A 15,748-nucleotide genomic window follows, 5' to 3' on the forward strand; every position below is an offset into this window, starting at 1 on the left:
ACCACAATCAATCCAGCCCTTTCCCTGTTGGTGGTAACCTAGATTTGTCTGGGCTGATATCTCCTGATGACACTCTCTCCCACCATGGTGGATCTATATCTCAATATCTGCTGTAGGAAATACACAAAACAGTATCGATTTGGTATCAGAACTGCCTTATTTAATGCATATGACCTTACAGCCAAGAATGTATTGATTGTTCTTTGTGTTCAGCATCGCCCAGCCCTGTATGGTCCTTACAGGCAGTGGAAACTCTTGTTCATTAACAGAAAAGTTTAGAGAAAGTTTGTTCCCATGAAACATGTTCTCCAGAAATATGTTTCTCTCCCCACCTCCCACCTCTAGGACTGCACTTTTAAGTTTTAAATCTACAACTAAATATGACAGTGATGGCAATGTTACAAGTAATAATATTCTTTACATCCCAAAGTCACTCTAGGGGCCTTGGGGATATCAAATCTTAGAAAGTGCTATGGTAGTAGATTGTCTTTATTTTATCCTCTGGCAAAATATCGTCAGAGAAAGTTTCATAAAATATTTTTATCCATCCTCATCAGATCCAACAACAACGGTTTTGCAGATGAGGCCAAGATATGAAGTTGTGAATAACGACAAGTCCTCATCCAGGGAAAAAAAAAGCTAGGTCTCTCTGGCAATCCAACCACATCAGAGTGGCCCTGCAGTTTCCTGGTCTACAGGCTCAGAAAATTGTCATGGGAGAAATTTCAGCACCACAGCTGCTGAGCTGATGCAGAAAAACACCAGAAGAAATGTATATAAATAGAGAAAACAAAACAAAAAGTAAATGTGGTATATGTGAGAACATACACATGATTATTTAGTATAAAGTGAAGCATTAAAAGAAAGAAAAATGTTCAGTTGTCAGATGCAAAGGGAACAAAGATATTAAATGACTGGTAATGAATGAATGGCCAGCTCAATTTTGTGAGTCAAGGCAGTTTAACGGAATAGACCAGGAAAAAAAAAAAAAAAAAGAAAATGAAAAGAGTAAGTATTTGTGAAACTTTTGTTTCAGGTGTGTGTGTGTGTGTGTGTGTGTGTATTGGATCACAGTATTAAATATAATTCTTAAAATATATTTTAGAAACTTAGTTTTAAAAAGGTTAAAAGTCATCGCTCTAAAATAGGGATAGACAAACCTTTCCTTAAAGGCCCGATGGTAAATATTTGAGCCTCACGGATCACACAGTCTCTGTTGCAAGTATCAGCTCTGCTTTTGTAGCAGGGAAGGAGCCACTGACATTACATAAACAAATGGGCATGTTTTCTAGTAAAACTTTATTCACAACATAGATGGCGGACCTGTGGGTGGTTGATGATGATTCCCGATCTAGAAGAGTCTTGTTCAATAGAACCATAATGCAAGTTATGTACATATATATAAAATTTAAAAAAAATTAGTAGCCAAATTAAAGGTAAAATTAATTTTAACAATGTATTTTACTTCACAAAATACATAAAATATTGTCATTTCACTATGTAACAAATATAAAATTAATGAGATATTTTATCGTTTTTTTATTCTAAGTCTTCAAAATCTGGTTTGTATTTTATATTTATAGCACATTGCAATTTAGGCTCCCACATTTTAGCTAGTGGCTACTGCACTGTGGAAGGCAGATTTAGAAAAACTCATACATGGGGAAGACTGTTCACAGTGTTACTAACAGCAGAAACAAAATCATAGCCAGTCCAATGGCCATCAGTAAAGGAATGGATACACTGTGGTATAGTCTTGTATCAGAGTACCATATAGCATTCAAAAAATAAATAAACTTGATTTAAATGTATTAGTATGAAAAGAATTCTTAAAACACTGACTATTATAAGTAGCTTGCAAAAGGCTAAAATGTGACACCATTTATATACAATTTTAAAACACATTATGATTCTATGTATTTTTTACACATTTTACCACATTTACATGGTAAAATGGAAATGACACTCAGCTTCAAGACAGTGATGACTCTGGGTAGCAAGGGGAAATTGAAATGGAAATTGTATAGGGAAGGATATTCCACTGTATCTGTAATATTTCCTTTAAAAAAAAACCCCAGAGAACAAAATGGTAACTATTTGAAAAACCTTGGACACGTGCGTGTGTGAGTTACTCAGTTGTGTCCGACTCTGCAACCCCATGAACTATACAGTCCATGGAATTCTGCAGGCCAAAATACTGGAGTGGGAAGCCTTTCCCTTCTTGCAGGGGATCTTCCCAAGCCAGGGATCGAACTCAGGTCTCCCTCATTGGACGTGGATTCTTTACCAGCTGAGTCACAATGGAAGCCCCTGGACACATGAAAGTGAGTTTAATCATTCTTTGAACTTCACTGCATGCTTGAAAAACTTGGAAATGAACATTCTTAGAAAGAAAGAAATCACTAGGGTCTGACTAAGCCCAGGGATGGCCACTTCTATTGACCTGCTGCTGAGCCTCTGAAGGGCGAGGAACACAGATGACCCAGTGAGATTTCAATCAGTCCTTGTGGGACAGACAGGCTCTATGAGGGTTGATTTCACCACAGAAAAGCCTCATGGATGAAAGTTATTTTTCAGTCCTAACAACTCATCTGAGACTGTGAGGGTTAATTTTTCTACATCTACTTAATATGAGAAGTCACAGTTTTAAAGCCCCACCAAGTGAACGCAGACAAAATCAGACTATTCTAGTGGCTGTAGGATAAATTCTGTGTGTGTGTGTGTGTGTGTGTGTGTAGGGAAGTGGGAAGCCTCCAAATGTAGACTTTGGTAAATCTTAGTATCCAAGCCACAAGTGCAATTTTCAAGGCTTCTGGGGATTTTACTACTGTTTCTCTACCAAAAAACCCTCAAGAAGTCCAGGTTCCCGACAAGTGACTAAAACCCCACAGGCAGTTGAGATGCTTAGATGCAAATAAGGAGGAAAGGGGTAGCCTTTTTAAAAAATCTTTCATATGAACTGCATCAAATATCATCCACCTTGGAAACCTGTATGATCTGTTGTCTTAGAGAACGGCCACTTCAATTATTGAAGAAACACAACCACACCAGGCTTGAAAATGCAAAGGGGGAAGCTGGCCATCAAAGCAGGGACAGACAATCCATCGTTTTTGTGTCTCCAGTCTGTGTGTGCAATAGATTTCTCAAGAATCCTTGCAAAAGGCTTAAGATTCCAAAGGTAACTTTTCTGGGCCCTAATAGATTGTTCCATCAGATGCAAGGCTGGATGAGAATCCGAGGGCACTCAGCAATATTCAGCCAGACTATACTTATTCTCTTTAAAGGCTCTTTTCCTTCATTAATGATAGTTTGACTTGTCTTTCATAAAACTGGTGCAAACCATCTATGCGATGAACTCTGATGTCATGTGACTTAAGGAAGTGGCTTCATGAGGCCAAAGCCACATGCTCTAGTCTTTCCTCTCTGGGTGGTGAATAACACTCTTATCAGCTGCAGTGAGAGCACTGCCTGCACAGATGTCATTGCTCTGCGCTGTGATAAATGACTTGTTCTTGCTCAGACTTCCTTCCCTACCTCCCCCCGTGATTAGACATGGTCACAGGAGAGCAATGTGAGATACGCAGCCAGTGGCACAGCGTCCTTAGAGATCTGAGCCCTGCAGCAGCTGCCCAGTGTTTGCAGAATGGCTTTTCCCCTCATTGTCCTTAGAGAAAGAAGCCTTGCCAGAGTTTTCTCCCTACCGTATTGGTAGAAAGCTGCAAAAAATACTAATAATCCAGCCGGAAGGGCCATCTGCCAGACTTCCTCATTCATAGGAAAAAAAAAAAAAAACCAAGTCTAAAAATACTCCCGAGTTTTCAGAATGCCCAAAATTCTGAACAGATACCAGACCCCAGTGGGGGCAGAGACTGTCTCTCAGACACGGCGGCTAGAATCCTCATACGCAGCACAACTGAAAGTGTGACCAAGGCAAACGTTCATTCTCACAGCTCTGAGTCTGGGTTAGTTCACATCGGTTTGGTTGAGAAATTTTTGCCTCTGGAGCGGAAGGTAAGAAAAGTCGCACAGCACCAGTGTGCAGTTTTACCCTAGTTCTCCAGACCCGTGTACACAATTATACCACCCGGTCTTCGGATGAATCAAGTCACTGCTATGTCTAATGTTTTGGGGAAGCCCTTTCAGGTAGCTCAGAAAGCATGAACATGTTCGAAAAACTCGATACCTTGTTTAACTTACCAAGAAGGGAAAACAAACTGGCTTAGGTGCAACTAAATCAAGTCATGCCTTAATCAAAGAATGAGAGCCTCTTACCATCCCAGACTCCAGCCCTCGGTGCTGTGATCACCCGCATGGCCTCCCAGAGCCCAGGGATGGGCTGGGCTGGTGACGGCAGGGTCCCGCGGAGCAGCCCTGAGGATGAAGGGTCAGCTTCAAAGGCGGCCGAGTGTGCCCTGTCAGCCTGCTGTGAATTCACCAGCTCAGAGCTCTCCGTTTCCCCTCAGTTCCTCTCTGACTTTTCTATAAAATGCACTTCCTGTGAAAGCACAGGAAAATAGGGACGGCTCTGCCTCTGTGACCTGCGGCTTTCAATCTCCAATTGTCCTGTTGGGCTGCATCATCAGAAGCCATTCAAACACCCTCTCAAATACACTCAATTTCACCCTATTTCATTCTCTACTATTTGGCCAGATCCTAAAGTCAAAATCATTCAATGATTGGAGCTGAAACACTGGGTTAGCTTCGTGAATACAAGCACCCCATTTTTATTTATCTTATGCCTGTATGACCAGCAGTGCATTCCCCAATCCTGTCCTTTTTGAATACCATTCTCAGATTTTCCAGTAAATAAATACTGACTGCCTGCTCTGTGCCAGGTTTTGTGGATACAACAGCAAAGAGGGGTGGCACCATCCTTGCTTCTACAACCTGGTAGATAAATACTGATCGATCTCCTCTAAAAAAGTATGCAGAGGCCTCGAGCCATGGTCGTCAGAAAACATCTGCAGCCTTGGTCATTCTGACTCAAAATCTCTCCAAAATCTTTCTCTCATAATGATGGTCAACCTTCAAGAACCCTACGCAGAGCTTGTGCAAGTATTCTTGACCTCTGCCGCCATACCGAATCAGCTCTGGTCTCGCATGGTTACAGAAACACACCTCCAGATTGTCTTTGATTTCAAATATCCCCCTCACCCCACCCCCGCACCGTGTATACATTAGAACACATGCCTAGCATTCTGTTTGGAAAAAAAATTATCACCATTTTGGTTAATCAATATCCACTACTTCTGCTCATATATACTCTGCTCTGGTGGGGCAAGTCTCTCATTGTCCCCAAAGCACCCTGCATTCCTGTCCCTGCCCCATCTTGGCAGAGAGGGAAACATTCTCTCTCCCTTTCAAACCTTTTCCATACCCAAGACCTAGCAGCAGCAGCATCACTTACCTACAAACCCTTCCCAAGCCATCTCAGTCTCCTCTGACTGGTCTGTGCCCTCTGGAATTCATACCAAACTGAGTCTGATTCACATCACTGAGCATTTGGTTATAATCCTGGTTAGATGATTCTGTTTCATGTGAAACAGGCTTGTTACCACCACAATTATAAACTGTTTTGAGGAGCTGTGTCCTAGTCAGGACATGCTGGAACACAGAGTCATTATTAAATACTTCTTGATTAAGTTTATCTGCCTCTGTTTCAATAACTGGGAGGCATCTAGGAGGATAAATGTTTCCTTTAAGAAAAGAATCACACTTGCCCGGCTACACTTGCCCAGCAAAACTTGCAAAAGGCAGGAACGCTGAGTAAACAACAGCCCTCCAGAAAGCTGGACTCAACAGCTGAGGCTTTTTCATATCTACCATAAAATACCACAGTTCCCAAATATCCTGAATTTATACAATCTAACAGTATTATAGTTGAAAAAATATTTTTTTTTCAAGAGATGGGATGAGAAAGTTAGATAGCTAAGCTGGAAAGGTTTTTATTGTTTTTTATCCTTAGTGCTCTTTGATGAAGATGCTATGGGAGTTATTCTGCAAAGTGTCTAAGTGCCAAATGAAGGAACTAATGGATCCAGTCTGTTCTGGCGGCAGGCTTCCCCGCTGACTTATTAGCACATATAAAGATAGGAAATCAGTTTCATTTTGAGTCAGATGACCTTTAGGGTCCCCACTGTGCAGGCTTTTTAATTTGCATTTGCAGTTAATGCACTGGTGACTGCTGGGGCACCTCAAGTTGAAAAAAGCCTTTGGTTTAACCCCAAAACGAAAGCACTTTGCATTCAGTGGAAACCATTTAAAAACAGGAATAAAGCCATGCTTATTTTTAAAGACAGCGGTACGCGTATGCATGCACGCTCACCTGCACCTACATACACATCTGTAGGTTACTAGTTAGCTGGTATAAAAAGGGATAAAAACGCTTCAATTGGTCAGTTGGAAATTTGCAGCCATTTGTCCTAACTATACACAGATATACTTTGGCACTGAGAGATACAAATGGCTTTAAAAGATGACCTTTCCTGTCTCAGAAAATCAAAGTCTCTTATTTGTGGCCCCCAGTCTGCATGGCTATGTCCTTTCCCAAAGAATTTCTGGTGCAGAAGAGAGGAAGGCAGCAACTCCCTAGCGTGGGAAGGTTTACACCCAGGCTGAGGACAGGAGACCAGCTATGGAAGCAGGTAAGAGGGTGCAGAAGGACTTGGCGGCTGCACCCCATCACCTGGTCCACTACACCTGCATCTCCAATCTCATCACCTAAGAACAATGAGTCTCCAACTCCTGGCCTGTTAAGGAAGAAACGCTACATGTTCAAGAGCTTGATCATCTGTTCACACAGGGGCAGATGGGAAGAGGTGAAAAGAAGGCCATGAATGACCAATGGAAAGTAAAGACTGAACAACTACAATTCACAGACGGGGCCCTCCCACCAGCTGCCCTGCCCACAGGTCAGCATAGTGTGGAAGAAATCTCCGGAACCTTTGGGAACAACAGCAATAAAAACATTTGAAAAGCTGCCCAGATGAGTTTCACTCTTAAGGGCATGGGCCCTGGGGCATCCCATGCACAAAATGGAGATAATACTACTACTTACCTCATTGGGGGCAGGAGGGGGATGGTGGTTAGGAGGAGTTGATGACTTAATATTTAATAAGTGCTAAAAACAGCACCAGGTACAAAGAAAGTACTAGTTACACAGAAAGATGGGAGGATGGATGGATGGATGGGGACAGACAGACAGAAGACTTCAGCAGCCTCCAGCAAATCCAGTATCTTGCTACCTGGATAGAAAATACCTAGATATTTTCTAATAGATAGGCTAGAGATTTCACTTTCATATTTTAAAGAGACCCAAAGATGAAACAAACAACTCCCATCTGACTCCTGCACTAGGTAACCCAGTGCTTCTCTAGGAAAGCACACAACCATGCCGACTGGTACCACAATGAACTAACTTCCTGACAGCTAGCTCTTGTGGCTCCTGGGCCATCGTTTCACGGGACCTCCCATTCTCCAAAGCAGCTATTCTAACCTTTCATCCCATTATTTGGTGTTCGTAGCCACTATCTTCACCTCTCAAGTAAGTCTGGGTTTGCTCCAACTCCCAGCTCCTACAAACAATATTGTACTGATCTTCACTGAGTTTTACTTGAAGGCATCACTCAGGAATGGAGAGGGCCCAGCGTATTCTTATATTTTATTTTCCTGGGTAATTCATTATAGCTTCCCTTACACCTAGACCTCAACAATTAGTGATTAAATGACTATCACAAGCAGGAGGAAGGGCAGATCAACACTGAAGGAGGCAAAGGAAAAGGATTGAGGGGCTGCATTTAGGATTTACTATTTACTGTGCAGACAATTCCCTGTGTCAAGCTCTGGAGAAGACACAAATATCAAGGAGGTATTTTGAAAGATCTAAAGGGAAGTCACCAAGTAAATATAACAGATCAGCAAATATTCCTGTCTGGGTTTTCTTCTACTTTCTCCTAGGGAGACATGTTCTATCCTCATGTTGAATATTTTCATGAAAAAAGATGACCTCACTTACCACCAGTCAAAAAGACTTGGAAAAATTATATGTAAGTAATTATGAAAACAATAGTTTTCAATTTCTAAAATATAAATTTATATCATAATATTTAATATTAATTTATATAAATATTAATATTATATATATAATATTCAGATCAGATCAGTCGCTCAGTCATGTCTGACTCTTTGCGACCCCATGAATCACAGCACGCCAGGCCTCCCTGTCCATCACCAACTCCCGAAGTTCACTCAGACTCACGTCCATCGAGTCAGTGATGCCATCCAGCCATCTCATCCTCTGTCGTCCCCTTCTCCTCTTGCCCCCAATCCCTCCCAGCATCAGAGTCTTTTCCAATGAGTCAACTCTTCCCATGAGGTGGCCAAAGTACTGGAGTTTCAGCTTCAGCATCTCTCCTTCCAAAGAAATCCCAGGGCTGATCTCCTTCAGAATGGACTGGTTGGATCTCCTTGCAGTACAAGGGACTCTCAAGAGTCTTCTCCAACACCACAGTTCAAAAGCATCAATTTTTCAGCGCTCAGCCTTCTTCACAGTTCAACTCTCACATCCATACATGACCACAGGAAAAACCATAGCCTTGACTAGACGAACATATTTAATATTTCCAATTTCAAACTCCTCCAAAAGATTTTGACATATACCTCCTGCCTCAACTCCCTTACCCCAACCATCTGGGGCACAGAAAGTCAATGCTAAAAGTTAAAAGAGGGTGAGGCTAACATTTCTTGTTTAACATGATTTAAGGAATGAAAACATAAATTCAAGGTCTTTAAAGAGAAATAATACATTATATATTGGATACTAGAATTAATGGTAACTGTTGTTTACTAAAATACAAACTTCCAAAAATTCATGGAATAGTCATAATCACTCATTATAATTCACGAAATATTCATAGTCACTCATTAAAAGTCAGAAAATATTCATAATCACTCATTAAGAGGAAATAAAACATTTGGTACAAAATGGAAGTTGTAATCAGAAGACCCTCTTCTGCAAACACTTCGCTTAGGGCTACAGTGGGCTAGACAGACCACAGATCCTCTCCCAGGTGTGGAACTTTCAAATTAGTACAGTGAAGTGTTAAGTTGCTCAGTCATGTCCGACTCTTTGTGACCCCATGGATTGTAGCCCACCAGGCCCCTCTGTCCATGGGATTTCCCAGGCAAGAATATTAGAGCAGGTTGCCATTTCCTTCTCCAGGGGATCTTCCCCAACCCAGGTATCAAACCTGGGTCTCCTGCATTGTAGGCAGATTCTTTACCATCTGATAGGAAACAGTTACTGATCCCCAATGATTTTGCAATCACTGATGGTGAATTCTAGATTTTTAAGCTGCACTGGCAAACAGCTGGCACCTGTGGCTGTATACTGCTCTCCCTCCCATAACCTGCAGACAGTATTGATGGAGTATGGCCAGCTCTCTCAGCTTTCCATGTGAAACTCCAGAATGCTACTCCAACTGATTGTAGCTGGTGTGGAGGATGCAACCTAATTGCCCTGGTGTTGCAAGAACATGCAGTCACAAAACCCTCCTTTTGATCACACATTCATAAGGATTATTTTAAGTGACCTCCCCACTATGACTGATTTTAAAATTCCAAAGATTCTTCTTCCCTTTCTTCCTAATCTTCAAAGTCTTATTACTACTTAATGCGTCAATTTATCTCAACTATTCTTGTCTTTATCCAGGGTATGTGAATTTTCATTCATTTTGACTGTCTACGGAGCTCCTGGAATCAGGAGCCATTGTGAAGGGACATACAGTGGAAACACTGCCAATCATTTGCCTAAAAGACAAGTTTTAAACTTTGGGAAAATTTTTTATAGCACATGTATAAATGGGCATGAAATGGCTAAAACCAAACTGCCAGGAAGTCACAGGGATCATCTGGTAGAGATAGATACTAAAATTAACTGGAGAGTAAAGTATCTGAGTAAGAAGGGAAGGGTTTTTTGTTTTTTTTTAAAGCAGTCTTTAATCTGCTTTAAAGAAGTTCCCCTTTTCCCCCAGCGAAGAACACTTGTTTACATAAGTCTGCCTGTTAGAAAAGTACAGAGAATAAATGTCCAGAGAACCAGACAAAAGCTGATGGAAGCGGAGAGCTGTATGGGGACAGAACAAATACCCTTAATGCCCACATTTTTAGGGATCTGCCCAAAAGCCAGTAGAAAGAAACAAGTGAGCGATTTTAGCACAGAGGCTGAAGACACTGCTCTTAAAGGGAAAAGTATTAGTTGGAGAAATGGTTGCTAATGATTCTTTGAAGTTGGTCTATCTACCCTGGTAAAGGGAAATGCAAGTCTTCTTGTGGGCACATCGATGATAATCAAACAGCAACTTTCCTGCACTACAAATAGAGATAATGTCTCAGCAATTGGTGAGTTCCACACCTCAAAGGTAGGCTGGCTATTCTAGGAACAAAGTGCTTTTGATTACGTGATGGAAGAGGGGGCTTGATCATGCGGCCCATGCCTATATCTCCCAACCCATTTCAGAAATCATGGAAAATCTATTCTCAGAAAAATGAAACCACACCCTAGAATTCCTTGCAATTTATGGGTGGGGAAAAAAGTCCTTAGGTGATTACTGCCTGAAAAGAACATTCTTGTGGCAAGAGAGGGCTGGGCTCCAAACACCTGCTTGGCTTTAAAAAAAAAAAAAAGGCAATGTACAATCGTTGGAGAGTAATTAATCCATGAAAGGCTGCATTGTGCTCTCACAGTGTTTGCCCACCTTGAAGCATTAATAGCATTAATAATTATTAACTTCAGTTTCTTTAACTCAAGCCACAGAATTATAATGGGGTGTCCAGTGGAAAATAAGGCCAAGATTTGTAGTTCCTTCTGGCCTTTATCCCCCTCTAATTCAATAATCTTTTATTGAATACCTACTGTCTTAAGGCATCCTATGGAAAAGTCAAAGAAAGTATATAAAATGTTTCCTGTACTCTCAAGAGTTTACAAGCTCTTAGAAAGATATGACTTATGAATGGAGTTTAATTCAAAACACTGTGTTAACTGCCAAAAGAGAGGGAAGAACAGAGCACAGGGGCAATCTGAAACTTGGGTATCAGAAAGACACCTTGATATAAGTATTTAATGATGCTACTTGCTCCTTTCTCAGTATTTCTTCATGTGTAAAACATAGAATTAGGTGCTTCTGGCCAAAATGAAATAAATAGGGTATGGCCTCTGCCTACTACTGTCAACTGAATAAAAGTTTCTTGAGCATCTACATATGCCAGGCATTAAACAGGGTATTCTGAAATTATAGATGGCTAAGCATGTTTTTTACCTTCAAGGAACATCTTTTTTTTTTTTTTAAATAGATGGGTATCTACATGCCTGTACTAAGTGTGATTTGTATTAGGTCAAAAGACCTTAAAGGAAAGATTGTTATTTCACTACTCCTGAACACCAAGCTGAGCTTACCTTGGCTTTACTGGGCAGAACAAGAAATTCAGTGAGAATCCAGATGCTGTGATAACCAGTCTCAACAAAAGCAATCAAAGCAGGAATGAACTTTTGGCCGTCCTTTTGCACATCGGCTGATTTAATTCCTACCAAGTCAACCCTCAGGGGCCTTAAAGGGTGGGACTCCAGTAACTGGCTTTTTTTAGCACCTTGCACAGAAAGTAGGCAATTAGTAGATATCTGATGAAAAGAATGTCTAATCCCTAAGCCTTCACCATGGATGCCTTCTCAAAAATGGAGAGAATGCTATAAATATTTTATATATGCTACTGTTCCACTTAGTGATTTAAAAAAAAAATTACAGACTAAGATAGGAATCAATGCTAGTTCTCCCTGCTTCAGTATCACTAGATGTCCCACGTCAGATTCTATCCACAAACTCATGGGAAGAGGCCAACTATACATTTCCTGGCACGGAGCAGGATATAAAACTGTGCTGTTGATATGTGTGCTTTGTTTGCCAAACTGTGTGTGTGTATGTGGCGGGGGGTGGGGGGGCCGTGGTTTCTCCCCTGAAGTATGCCTGGTATTCAGTCTTTACCAAACCAACTCGATCACCAGCAGACTTATTTCAGTTTTGTCAAAAAGGTAAACATAGAGAAGATTCCTGAAGCGTGTATAATGCTTTCTGATACAAACTGTGATTTTCAAAACGCCACTGAGAAAAGCATGTTTTACATGAACATTGTAGGATTTCCTGGTCAATTGTTGCCATCCCATCACAATCCACTACAGTAAGAGGTGCCTCAAGAATAAGGCATTTGAAAGTTTTTTTTTTTTTTTGATGTGGCCCATTTTTAAAGTCTTTATTGAATTTGTTACAGTATTGCTTCTGTTTAATGTTTTGGCTTTTTGGCCACAAGGCATATGGGATCTTAGCACCCTGACCAGGGATCGAACCTGCACCCCCTGCTTTGGAAGGGGAAATCTTAACCACTGGACTGCCAGGGAAGCCCCTAGAGATTTAATCAGATTGGATATAGGATCTAGAGACAGTGACCCATTTCACTCATCCAATTCCAATCCTCAAAGTCATGCTAAGAGAGCGTGTGATTGAGAGATTATACAATAAGTTCTTTTGGTTCCTCTGGGGAGCAATGTGGCCACTTTCGTGTGCAGAAAAGACCTCCATCTCTGACACCATCACCACCTGTCTGCTGAGAAGCCAAGTGAGAAGGATAAGAATTAAGAAAGAACAAAAGCGTAGGACAGACTCAACCTCTACTCCCCAGAATCCTTGCAGAGGAGGAGGAGAACTTAGTGTAAGTATTGGGTTAAAATTATAAGCATGAGTGATAACTTTAAAACAAAGTCATCCCTCACTTTCTTGGGGAAATGTTTCTTTCTTTTTGATTAGTCTCATCTGGGGCCAGATCATCTGGAAACTAAAACCATATAAACCTGTCTTAGTTCTCATTCACCCGTTGTCTTCTAATTCCACCTCTGAGTTCAGGTCTACCAGCCTAATTCCTATTTTGGGGTTTCTTTGTGAAATGCCTGTTTGGCACTAATCAGATGATTTTCCCTTAACTGACCTTGTCACTGAAAAGCCATAAGTCATTTAAAACCAGGTTTGCATCTGTGAGGAAATAAAAGGCAGAAATAAATTTGATTTTATTACTCCCCCAGGCATTGGCTGCTCTCATTGAACTGCCTTGTCTTGAACGTGACATTTAAACTAAGAAGTGCACACCTCTTTCCTGTGGGTTTTTGTTTTCTAACCAGCAGTATTTGTTGCTCCTTACCTTCTAAGCCTGCACTAAATTGGAGCAGGGGTGATCTAGAGACTCAGTGGGATTGGTCAGGTTGAGGAGGTGTGAGCTTACACAGGTAGAAGGCTGCCTTGGCAGCAGCAGGTAAAGGACCCAGACCTCCACACCTGCCTGGGAGGAAGGCTGAACATGTACTTGAACACCTCTACATGGCTTTCAGGCATTAAATGAGTATTGAGAATCTTCATCCTACATGGTATTACAGCAAGAGTTTTCTCAGGAACCCTGATGGGAGTTTGCAGAGGACAGTATCTCAGAAAACAGAAAAGCTACTGCCAGACATTCAAAACGAGACCACAGGAAAGCCAGGTCACTCTCAACATCTATTTTTTTCCCCCTCCAAGTTGGTCAGTTTTGTAAAATGGGACCATAGGAAAGCCAGCATATGATTTCTTTGTTCTATAGTGGCCCGAGAAAGCACTTACTTACCTGCTTAAGTGCCTGTTAGTAAAAAGTAACACTACCCTTATGGAACAGCCCCTCTCTCTGGAGTCCTGAGTGGACCTCATACCCATCATGACAGTTGTTATCTTTGTTCATAGGTGAGGTTGAGCCGTAGAAATAAAACCCATTGAACAGATGACCCATGTGAAGAAGTTAACCTTGGATGTTGCTCAAAGACCTTCCAACATTTTACCATCTTGGAAAACTGACATGAGCCTGTCACAGCCACCAGTGGTGCTGGATCAACCATGGGCTATACTCTGGTCAATACTCTGATTTGCCATCACCCAGACTGACTAGGTTTGAAGGCTGTGGGTTCCTGGCACCCACCTCAGTAAGTACAGTACCAAGTTCCAGAATCAAAAGTCAGTTTATGGTATGTCAGTTTATGGTATGGATGTGAGAGCTGGACTACAAAGAAAGCTGAGCGATGAAGAATTGATGCTTTTGAACTGTGGTGCTGGAGAAGACTCTTGAGAGTCCCTTGGACTGCAAGGAGATCCAACCAGTCCATTCTAAAGGAAATCAGTCCTGAATATTCATTGGAAGGACTGATGCTGAACCTGAAATTCCAATACTTTTGGCCACCTGATGCGAACAGCTGACTCATTTGAAAAGACCCTGATGCTGGGAAAGATTGAACGCAGGAGGAGAAGGGGACGACAGAGGATGAAATGGTTGGATGGCATCACCGACTCAATGGGCATGAGTTTGAGTGAACTCCGGTAGTTGGTGACAGACAGGGAGGCCTGGCGTGCTACAGTCCATGGGGTCGCAAAGAGTTGGATACAACTGAGTGACTGAACTGAACTTATGGTCCTGGGCCTGCCCTCTTATATCCTCATGGGAGATGTGCGATGATTCAAAAGAGAATCCTGGTAATGCTTGAAAAATCTTCCCCAAGTGAATATATATATATATACACTAGTTCAATTTATTTTAAATAGTACCAGATGCTCTTTCCTTTTTTTCTGTGTTCTCTTAAGTTAGTTAATTTTATTTCCTAGATTTTTCTCCCCAAAGTCCTGAAAATAAAAACTTTTCTTTTTTTTAAAGTGCTGGCACCTAGAACCTCTGAGATTCCCACCTGGTGTGAATTGTATATAATCCAATGGTTTCGCTTTTTAACAAACTGGCCTTCAAAACTCTGATCTCACCCTAGATGCTAACGAAAGATTCTACTTGAGTCACATTGCTATGTTGACTGGTGTTATTCCAAACCCTGTGATTCTTACCCAAGAAAGTTTTAGTTCCTTCTCCAAGGCTCAGGTGGTGTTCCTCGGATCAGGCCAGTCCCACTTCTATAAGGTGGGGGTACCCCTGCTACTGTTGACAACTCGGGGTGGCTTTTATCTACAGAATTAATCTCTGCATTAGATTCTGTTCATCCATTTGAGCCTTTCAACAACAGGGTGTTACAAATGTATTGTTATTATTAGCCCATTTTGGAGAGGAACTTGAAGTTGCTCTGTCACAGTGAGTAGCTTGCTCGAGATCACTTAACATGTAGGTGAGACAGACGCAACATGAACTCAGTTTTCTGGCTCCAAAGCCCGTGCTTCCCACTAAGCCCTCCAGGCCTGAGGCAGACAGACATGATGCCCATGTTTTATCTGAATGCCCTGCCCACTCCTCCTCCTGATATGTCTAAGGTGTTTGGAAGCACATAATATGGAGGCAGCCTGCCAAGTATGCCGTGTCACCCTGGCACAGGTTACTCAGCGCTCTCTCTGTTTTGTCATCTGTAATTGGGGATGGTAATTCCTACTTCCTAGATCTGCTCTGAGCATCAAATGAGTTAATATGTCTAAGTCCCTTAGCTCCATGCCTGGCCCATAGTAAGTGCCGTATAAAGTGGGAGCTCTTCTGAGCTGAGGAACCCCCCATTCAGTCAGTGAGCAAAAACCGTAGCCAGAGTCTGTGCTCCTCCAAAGAGCTGGAGGATGGCTATCTACTACGCATGGCAGGAGGCCAACTCAACACCAGAACAAAGCAGTGGTCCCAGAAAAAGCCCACGTTAGGACGCATCGCAGTCTGA

At 41.8% G+C, this 15,748-nt stretch overlaps 1 protein-coding gene across 3 annotated transcripts in view; it reads right to left on the reverse strand.

The window, feature by feature from the left end:
- Positions 1-15,748, reverse strand: part of PRAG1 (PEAK1 related, kinase-activating pseudokinase 1) — a 47,255-nt gene that overhangs the window by 21,326 nt on the left and 10,181 nt on the right. The gene's annotated exons all lie outside the window — the stretch shown is intronic.

The sequence above is a fragment of the Bos indicus x Bos taurus genome, chromosome 27 (assembly GCF_003369695.1).
Source record: "Bos indicus x Bos taurus breed Angus x Brahman F1 hybrid chromosome 27, Bos_hybrid_MaternalHap_v2.0, whole genome shotgun sequence".
NCBI lineage: Eukaryota > Metazoa > Chordata > Mammalia > Artiodactyla > Bovidae > Bos > Bos indicus x Bos taurus.